Genomic DNA, 10,122 nt, shown 5'->3' with positions numbered 1-10,122 from the left:
ATCATAAGAAAGCAAGTCACACGAGTTGTTTGGTTTCCCAGTGCATGTAAAAGTTATGTTTATGCTATACTGTAGTCTATTAAGTGTGCAATAGCATTATGTCTAAAAAAAGTACATATCTTAATTTGAAAGTAGACTTTAAGAATGCTACCCATCATCTGAGCCTTCAGCAAGCTGTAATCTTTTTGCAATAGTAACATCAAAGATCACTGATCACAGATCATGTAACAAGTATAATAGTGAAAAAGTTTGAAATATTGTGAGACTTACCAAAACATGACATAGAGACACGAAGTGAGCAAATGCTGTTGGAAAAATGGCACCACCAGTAGAGCTGCTTGACACAGGGTTGCCACAAACCTTCAATTTGTAAAAAAAAAAAAAAAAAAAAAAAAAAAAAAAAGCATTATCTGCAAGGTACAATAAAGTGAAGTGCAATAAAGTGAGGTATGCCTATACATCCTGCCTCAAAGCAGAAATCCTATTTAGATCACCTTTAATTTCTCTCTATGATATATCAATAGTTTTCTATTCTAATAGGGTTCTTACATTTTTTATTACACTTATTATTAGGTATATGATGTTTTGATGATAATGTAGATGGCATATTTTTTAGTTTTTAATTTTATAACTTTTCAGACACAGAAAAATGTTAGTGGAATTTTTTAATGTTTGGTCTCTTATCTGGCAACTCTTCTAAAAACTAACTGATATTCTAATAAGTTATCTGTAGATGGTTTTGGATTTTCTGTATCCTTAATTATATCAACTATGGAAAGTGACAGTATGATTTCTTCCTTTCTTAGCCTTATATTTCTGATTTCTTTTTCCTGCCTTACTGCTAATGCCATTTAATACTTTTACTAATAGGTTGAATAGAAAAGGTAAGAGTTGGCATTCTTATTTTGTTCCTAATCTTACAGTGGACGTTCTCCACATTTCACTATAAATAGGATGGTGGCTCTAAAGTTTTTTGTAGTTTCCCTTTGCTATGAGTTTTTAATCATACATAATTATTGAATTTTATCAAATGCTTTATCTGACTATACTGATATGATCATATACATTTTCTCCTTTATTTTATGGATGTGGTGCATGACATTTATTGATATTTGAATGTTAACTCACCTTGCATTTCTGGAGTAAAACAACTTGGTAGGAATTCACACACACACACACACACACACACACACACACACACACACATTCACTCACTCACACACTCTACATTTGATTGTCTAACATTTTGTGTATGATTTTTGCTTCTGTATACATAAGGGAGATGGGCCTATTTTCTTTTCTCATAATTGTCCTTTTAATTAGTGAATAGTATATAGAGGGTAGAGATTTAAAAGACCTTTTAAAAGGTCTTCTTCTTCTGTGATATAATACAATACAGTATTACTCCATTTTTTAAAAATGACCTTTTTCATTTTCAAATAATTTCAAATCTGCAGAAAAGATACAAACAGAGTTCCCTTTACCTCTCTCCCAGTTTTTCCTATTGCTAACATCTTATACTACCATAGTATATTTTTCAAAATTAAAAAGCCAACATTTATACATTACTATTAACTAAACTTAAGACTTTTTTTGGATTTCACCAGTTTTCCTGTTAATGACCTTTTTCTGTTCTAGGACCCAATCCAGTATATCACATTCCACTTAGTTAGTTGTCATGTCTCCTTAGTCTTCTCTGGTCTATGACAGTTCCTCATTCCTTCCTTGTTTTTCATGATTTTGACAGTCTTGAGGAATATTTGTCTGATATTTTGTAGAATTGTTCTCAGTCTGGGTTTGGCTGATGTTTTTCTCATGATTCGACTGGAGTTATAGGTTTTGACAAAGAATACCGCAGAAGCGAAGTAACCGTCTCATCACATCATAACAGAGAGTATGTAGTGTCTCCGTGACATCACTGGTGATGTGAAACATCATCACTTGCATAACATGGTGTTTGCTTGGTTTCTCCACTGTAAAGTTACTTTTTCTCCCATTTTATACTGTCTCTGGAATTCAATCATTAAGGCCAGCCCAGGACTGGACTTAAGGGGAAGATTAAGCTTCACCTCCACCTCCTTGGGGAGGAGATGGATGCCGGGGGGGGGCGGGGGGGAGGTTACCTACATATGGAATTCTTCTGTTGGCAAGATTTGTCTTCTCCCTCCCTCCTATTATTTATTTATTTATACACTCATTTATTTACTCCATTATGTTTTAATATGGATTCTTTATAATCTATATACATAATTACAACCTTAAAAACCTCTGGTTCCCCCACTGACATATAAACTTTTTGAGGAAAGGCTCTGTTTCTTTTTTATTTTTGTACACTCTATGCGTTTAGCATAGTCCCCTAATTTATAGTGGACTTCCAGTAATTATTTTTTAATGGATATCTTTCCACTTCAACTGAAAAGTACCCTTTCCTTATATAATAGCATTCTAAATCCAAAATAAAAGTAGATTTTAAAATAAGTAAAAGTAAACTCATGCATGATCACCCTGTAATAAGTATGTAAAAAAGCACAGGGTACTGCAGAAATAACTTAACCATTTGAGTTGGATGTGTCTCCAAAAAATATTGAAGCCACATTTGGAAAGAAATTACAGTATTTGATAAGCCAAGGATATGACCTGCTGTGTGCTTTCTCTTTTTTGTTCAGATCACCAAAGGAGATTAAGACCCCGTTTTCTCCCTTCTCTGGAAAATTATCATCTGATGCAGTCACTCAGATAACAACAGAGAGTCCAGGAAAAACCATGTTTTCATCTGAGATTTTTGTTAATGCTGAAGATCGTGGACATGATATTCCAGACCTCAGTACACAGAAGTTGGGCAAAGTTCCTGTCAAGTTTGCTTCATCATCTTCAGTCCAACAGATTACTGTTCTTCATGGCACAGATGGTAAGAGAATTTTAGGTCACATTACCAACTTTTGTGTGTCATTAACTAAGAAATTTCTTGATTGGGTCTTTCTAGTTAGAAAACCTAATTTTAATTTTAAGCATTAGGTTGTACATGATTAAAACATCTTTTATTTACATAGCTATGAAGAGAATATAATTTATTATGTTTTTACTTCAATTTCTAGTGAAGTTAACAACCTATGTGAAACTCATGCTACTTGTGGCTGACGTATTTTCAACTCATAATACTTGTCATAAGAATGCAAGTAGTTCATGAAAACATAAAAACTATAGAGGTTCAATTTTAGGGAGGTAGATAACTATTTGGCATTGTTTCTTTTACTATTGTTTTGCATGATACAGTGAACAGATAGCAAACACAATACCAGTCTATTTCTTGCTCAAGAAACGTTGAGCAGGGACCCAGGTTGACTGTGACTCTGCTTTCTTTAAAACATGGAACCTTGGATTCATCATCATAGTCAACTGGAAGGGACGAAAAGCATGGAGGAGCACATGTTGGGAGGCTTTTATGGGCTAGGCCTAGGTGTGGCCCACATCACTTTCCACTGACTAGGAATAGTTTAGCTGTGCTTTCCAGGATGAAGAAGAAATGAGTTTTGGTGAACAGCTAGCAATTTCTACCATAAGGTCTACATTTAGAGTGTTCCTATGCTATCATGACAGTGATATTTTTATAGTGCTTATACTATATAACATTCAAAATTATAGCAAGTTATTTTCTTTTTCAGACCAGTAACTGGAAAGTTAAGTTCCCATTCTACCTCCAAATGAGGGTGGGAACTTTCAATTACTAATTTTAAAGTATTCAACAGTTTGTACAAATCTATTCAAAATATATTTTAAGTTTTCCTACTTGTGCAAAAAGTTTACCTGTCTGTAGGTATAAATGGAATATGCCTAAATGTATAAAGAAAATTGCTTAGTTCCACATGTAAATTGCACTGAATTTAATTTGAATAAATACATTTATATGTTGAAATGGTTATATTTCTTTTCTTTTTTTTTTTTTTTACTTTTATTTATTTTATTTTTGGCTGTGTTGGGTCTTCATCGCTGCGTGCAGCCTTTCTCTAGTTGCGGCGAGCGGGGGCTACTCTTCGTTGCGGTGCACGGGCTTCTCATTGCGGTGGCTTCTCTTGTGGTGGAGCACGGGCTCTAGGCGCGTGGGCTTCGGTGCATGGGCTCAGTAGTTGTGGCTCGCGGGCTCTAGAGCGCAGGCTCAGTAGTTGTGGCACATGGGCTTAGTTGCTCCGCGGCATGGGGGATCTTCCCGGACCAGGGCTGGCACCCGTGTCCCCTGCATTGGCAGGCGGATCCTTAACCACTGCGCTATCAGGGAAACCCGAGATGGTTATATTTCTTATACATTTTTATTGTGATATAAAATTATGCCCCCCAAATGTATAGTCTAATCAATATCACACAGAACACCTTTAATGTGTCAGTTACCTATTGCCACCGTGATACTGTATAAGAACCTCGAAAATCTCAGTGCTTTATAACAACAGACATTTGCTTTCCTCACTCATGGGCTTATGAGTCAGTTGGAGTTTGGCATCAGGATGCAAAAACGGTTTGGGTCTGTTCCACATGCCTTGTACTGAAACCCAGGCTACTCTGGGTATGCTGTTTTCATGTTGGTGGCAGAGCACAGGAGAGGAAATCCAACTGTGAAAGTGTATTTTATACCTCTTCTGACATCAAATGGATCGGTCTACATAGAGCCCACAGTTCACGGTCTTACCTTTACATACAGGTACTTGGTAGAAAAGACTCCTTTAAAAGAGAAATATTATTTGGTTTAATAATAAAAGATTTTTAACTCTGTGGATTCAGAAGTAAAATTTTAAAAATATTTTAAAAGTATACAGAATAGCATGTTGAATTTATGACTATGTGTCCACTGCTCTGAATTAACAAATTAAGAGTAATATGCTATATGTTTATATTTAGTTCCATTTGCAAGTTTTTTGAAGGAATAAAGTTTATGGTTGGACTTTCTTCTTTACCCTTCTGCAGTCCTTTCTTTCTCTCCCAGGAACAACCATTATTTGCTGAATAGTCGCTTCTTCCCCCAGAGATAGGCAGTCCAAAGTAACTTTAAGACTTCTGCATCCAAACAGAAAGTTGTTGAGAATTTCAAAAAGCCACTTATCTTGCCTCTGAATTCTCCATCTCCACATGGTAGCCATTCTTGCCCTGGGTCCATTGTAATTCTGCCCAATTGTTGTTGTCCATTTTCTGCAAACTTTGAACTAAATGGTAAATTTAACCATCACCACCAAGCTTTATATACACTGGTGGAGGAAGAAAACTACTAAGTCAATATTCTAACAATAATGACTACAGCAACGTCCAAAGAGAAGTAGAGGCTACAGCCTATTTTTCCTGTTATTTAAATTCTTCCAGCCTCTATACATTTCTTCATTCTCCTTGAATTCAGCCAGGTTCTCATTGGCTGGGGCTTTGCCTGATAGGTTGGTACAAGTATTCCTAAGTAGTCTAAGGCTTTGCTAGCCCTGCATAGGTTTAAGGTCATTTTTTGTTAATTTCTATGACCAGGCTTGGTAAAGTGGTCCCCTAGGTGTAAGCCATACTCCTACTGACTTTCTTCTTTTAAGGTAACCTTATTTCTCCCTGATAGTTAAGGTCAATTGTAGTTTTAGTCAACACTATGGCATCCTATTCCCTGTATTGTTTCAGTGACATAAAGAATGTAAAATGACTAGATGGCTCCTGTCTCCCGGTAGAAGTGCCCCTCCCTTATTTCTAAGATCTTCCATCAAACAAAGCAGAGTCACAGAGATAGAAAGCAAAAGATTTTAAAGGCTTCTGCCTTTGTTCCTAAATATATGCATTCTGTCTGTAGGATAGGCAAGTGCCATATGTGGTTCTGAGCACATGCCGTATTTGGCAAGCTAGCATTCCAGCCTCAGAAAGTGATGCCTCCCAGCTTGTGCCATGACAGTTATCAGTAAATTGTTCACTCGCTTTTTTGTTTTTGAGTTTACCATAGCTGTGGGTGATCAGGCTTGTGAGGAGAACAGTGACTCCCTTTAGGCATCAGCCTGTTGTCTCATTTCCTTCACTATGAAGTCAGTTCCTTGGTTGGAAGCAGGGTACTAGTAATATGGATTCCATGTCAAATCATCAGAATGATGGAGTGGTCAAGGATGGTAACACAATTCTAAGTAATATAAAAGTTGTTATTGCGTCCAGAATGAAGGAGATCTCATTCTACTCTGGGACTATCAGACTCTGTCTAGAGTATTTTGATTTTTATAAACTAGACATGGGCAACTAGGAGTCCATCTAGAGGTGATTACAGGATGCAAGAGAAGACCATGGTCCATAAGGATAAACTGAAGAAGCTGTTGTGTTTAATCAGGAGAAGTGGTAGCTATCTACAAAATTCTATTTGAATGAGCAGTACAACCCCATGAATACTGAGGAGTAACCTAAACAAGAATTTTATAGGACTCATGTGATGGCAATACTAATCCTTTGTGTAGGCATAGAAAAGGAGAGTAGACTAAAAGGAGGGATGGGATATTTCTGAATGGGAAAATTGAATATTTAAAGATGTCATTTATTCCCAAATGAATTTAAACTCTAATGTAATTCTACTCAAAATTCTAATGGAATTGTTCTTTTGAACTTGTTTAATTGATCTTAAGTTTTTTCCGGAAGACTAATAAAGAAAATACTGGAAAAGAAGAGTAATGGGGAGGATAAATTTTAGCAGCAGCCGGTGGAGTGTTTTAATGGGATGCCTGGAAGTTGCAGACATTATTCTCACCCTTGACCTATGGGCCCAGACTTAGTCATATGTCCATACATGTCTGCAAGGGAGATTGGGAAATACAGTGTACAGATGAGCAGTATGTACCCAGCTAAATATCAAAATGCTGTTACAGAGAGAGAGAGAGTTTCTACCACATCATGAAAGAAAAACAAGTGTATAGAAAAAGATTTCAGGGACTTCCCTGGTGGCGCAGTGGTTAAGAATCCACCTGCCAGTGCAGGGGACACGGGTTCGAGCCCTGGTCCGGGAAGATCCCACATGCCGCAGAGCAACTAAGCCCGTGTGCCACAACTACTGAGCCTGTGCTCTAGAGCCTGCGAGCCACAACTACTGAGCCCATGCTCCACAACTACTGAAGCCTGCGTGCCTAGAGCCTGTGCTCCACAACAAGAGAAGCCACTGCAGTGAGAAGAGTGAGAAGCTCGCGCACCACAACGAACAGTAGCCCCCCCACACCGCAACTAGAGAAAGCCCGCGTGCAGCAATGAAGACCCAATGAAGCAAAAAAATAAGAAGAAGAAGAAAAAGATTTCATCTTCTATAATAATCAAATTACTACCATGTCACAGACATTTTAGAAAGAATTTTAGCAGTTAGTATTAAAAAAAAAGAAACTTTATAAATGACATAATTTTTCACTCTGAAATCAGAAAACTTATGTGAAATGGGGCAGCAGGGGAGAATGGGTATGCTATAAACAGGAAGTCTTTATTACAGAATTCTTTATTATTGAAAATTTAATCCAGCCTAAAATTTTAACATTATGAGAAGGGTTAAATACACTTAATGTGTAGTAGAATGATAAAAAATGTGACGATAGGAAATAAAATGAATATTTTATTATCAATGTAAAGTAGAAAAACTGAATTCCACATTATACATACTATACACAACTATGTAAACAAATAAGAAATACAGAGGAAAGACCTGTAGAAATACATTAAAATATTAATAATAGTTATCTTTGAGTGGTAAGACTTTGTCTTTTTTATTTCTGTGTATTTTTTTAATATTGAGAAGTTATACTTTTTTAATGGGAAACTTATTTTGAAAATCTGCCACATAGAAGAGAATTAGATTTACTTTCTATGACTCTGGAGGGAGAACCTTCAAAGATCAGTAGTAGGGGTTAACAACGACCAGGTTTGGGTTCAATATAAGATAAAGTGTTTCTTAGTTAGAGCCATCTAAATATGGAATAGATTGCTAGGAAGTCGTCTTCTCAATGAATCCTACCCTTACCACTCTATTTAAACTGCATCCTGCTGCAATTTCCCAAATACTTCTAATCTTCCTCAGCATTTTCTAATTTTTGGGGGGGGAGTGGCTGTTTTGGGTCTTTGTTGCTGCACACGGGCTTTCCCTAGCTGTGGTGAGTAGGGGCTACTCTTCGTTGTGGTGCATGGGTTTCTTATTGTGGTGGCTTCTCCTGTTGCAGAGCGTGGGCTCTAGGCGCACAGGCTTCAGTAGTTGCAGCACGAGGGCTCAGTACTCGCAGCACAAGGGCCCTAGAGCACGTGGGCTTCAGTAGTTGCGGCACATGGGCTCAGTAGTTGTGGCGCTCGGGCTCTAGGGCGGGCGGGCTTTGGTAGTTGTGGCACGCAGGCTCAGTAGTTGTGGTGCACAGGCTTAGTTGCTCCACAGCATGTGAGATCTTCCCAGACCAGGTATCGAACCCCTGTCCCCTGCATTGGCAGGCAGATTCTTAACCCACTGCACCACCAGGGAAGTCCCAGTATTTTCTAATTTTTTATGTCACTAATAATTTATAAAAATACTAGATGATTTACTTATTTAGTATGCTAATTGTTTACTGTCTATCTCCCTCTTCTAGAATGCTAGTTTACTGATACATTCCAAGAATCTTGACCACTGCTTGGCACATTAAAGGTGCTTAATATTTGTTCAGTTAATTAATAAATGTTTTCTTATTAATTATTCTGATCTTTATGTCCTTAGGCCAGCCTTTACTGTTGCCATATAAGCCTTCTGGTAGTACAAAGATGTACTATGTTCCCCAATTAAGACAAATTCCTTCATCTCTGGATTCCAAGTCAGACACCACCATTGAGAGCTCACACTCAGGTATTATGCAGAAATTATTCAAAATTTTATTTTTTGAAATTTTATTTGTGGATTGGCTGTTTAATTCTGGATGACATATGAAAGCTCAGTGCTCTTTAATCTTTAAGTGAAACATGGAGATTTTCATGACACAGGCTCTGGTTCAGATAGGTGAGTTATTTGGTCAGATGTATTGTGTACACTCAAACATTTGATAAATATTTGAAGAAAATTGTATGAACAGTTACTTGTTTGGGTTAGTGGACTCCATCTAGGACAAAGGTTTCCAAGTTTTCTCTGTTCACAGTCACCTTAGTGTTTGGGTGATTTCTTTTCTCATCATCGTGGGGATATAAATCATCAGCAGCATATAAATACATGAAGTATTTTTTCAGACACTAAGCTATTATGTTATTAGGGTATAAAAATACTTAGCGTTTTGATCTTACAGCTTAATAAGCAAAAATATTTTTCGTTTTGTGTTTGAAAGAAAACATTTTACTTTGTTCAGAAATATGCATAATTACTTGCTAACGAGATATGTGTGGCTATTAGGGCACAGTTTCTCAAACCTTGAGATGAGATTGGACACAACCACCCTCATTTATTGCTTTTGTTACAGAAACCGTCAAAAATCCAACTCTGCAGAGATACAGACAGCAGCATTGAAAGGAATGTAGCAGTATCTAATGTTGAAACTTTAAACTATCTTTAGCGATTAGTTTTTGTCCTGTACACCAGATATTACATATCACTCTTTCTCTAGAATTTTAAAATATCCCACAACATCCCTGTGAGATCACCACAATAGAACTGCAGATTTAGAAAATGAATAGCATCCTGTGGAGGAACTGAATAAATATTTTCTGTGGAAAATTATAAGGATACAGAGTTGGTATGGTGCGGGGTTTTGATTGTTGGGATAACATATTGATTGGTCCACAGGAGTTGACTTGGTTCAGTTTAGATATAAATTGTTCATGATTTGTCAATAGACATCTTTATAGGTGTAGAAATTAAAAAGAAAGTAGTTGTCCCTGGTCTTACGCAGATTTTCTGTTAATTTTAAGAGGACCCAACTAGTATCTAATGGTAACTGAGTTAAAGCCCCGATATAATTGCTCCTGATTTCCCACTGTGATGCCACTGAAAAAAAGAACCACAAAATGCTCATATGTTAGGATTGATTATGAAGCCTATAACCAGGAACTGGAAGAAATTTTCACTACCTGCATGGCTATGATTTTAAAAACTCACTTAGTGGCTACGAGACATAAAACAAGCTTACTTAATTGATTGTAGGTAGGAAAATCTTTTAT

At 36.9% G+C, this 10,122-nt stretch overlaps 1 long non-coding RNA gene across 1 annotated transcript; it reads left to right on the top strand.

The window, feature by feature from the left end:
- The first annotated feature begins 2,779 nt into the window (after nt 1-2,779).
- LOC309622209 lies at nt 2,780-9,474 on the top strand. Its single transcript, XR_014240608.1, has 2 exons — nt 2,780-2,908; nt 8,699-9,474. It is a non-coding gene; the product is annotated as an uncharacterized lncRNA (long non-coding RNA).
- The last annotated feature ends 648 nt before the right edge of the window (nt 9,475-10,122 follow it).

The sequence above is a fragment of the Balaenoptera borealis genome (assembly GCF_965194805.1).
Source record: "Balaenoptera borealis genome assembly, contig: HAP1_SCAFFOLD_1837, whole genome shotgun sequence".
NCBI lineage: Eukaryota > Metazoa > Chordata > Mammalia > Artiodactyla > Balaenopteridae > Balaenoptera > Balaenoptera borealis.
The sequence above is the reverse complement of the archived record's forward strand: the minus strand, read 5'-3'. Positions and strand labels throughout refer to the sequence as shown.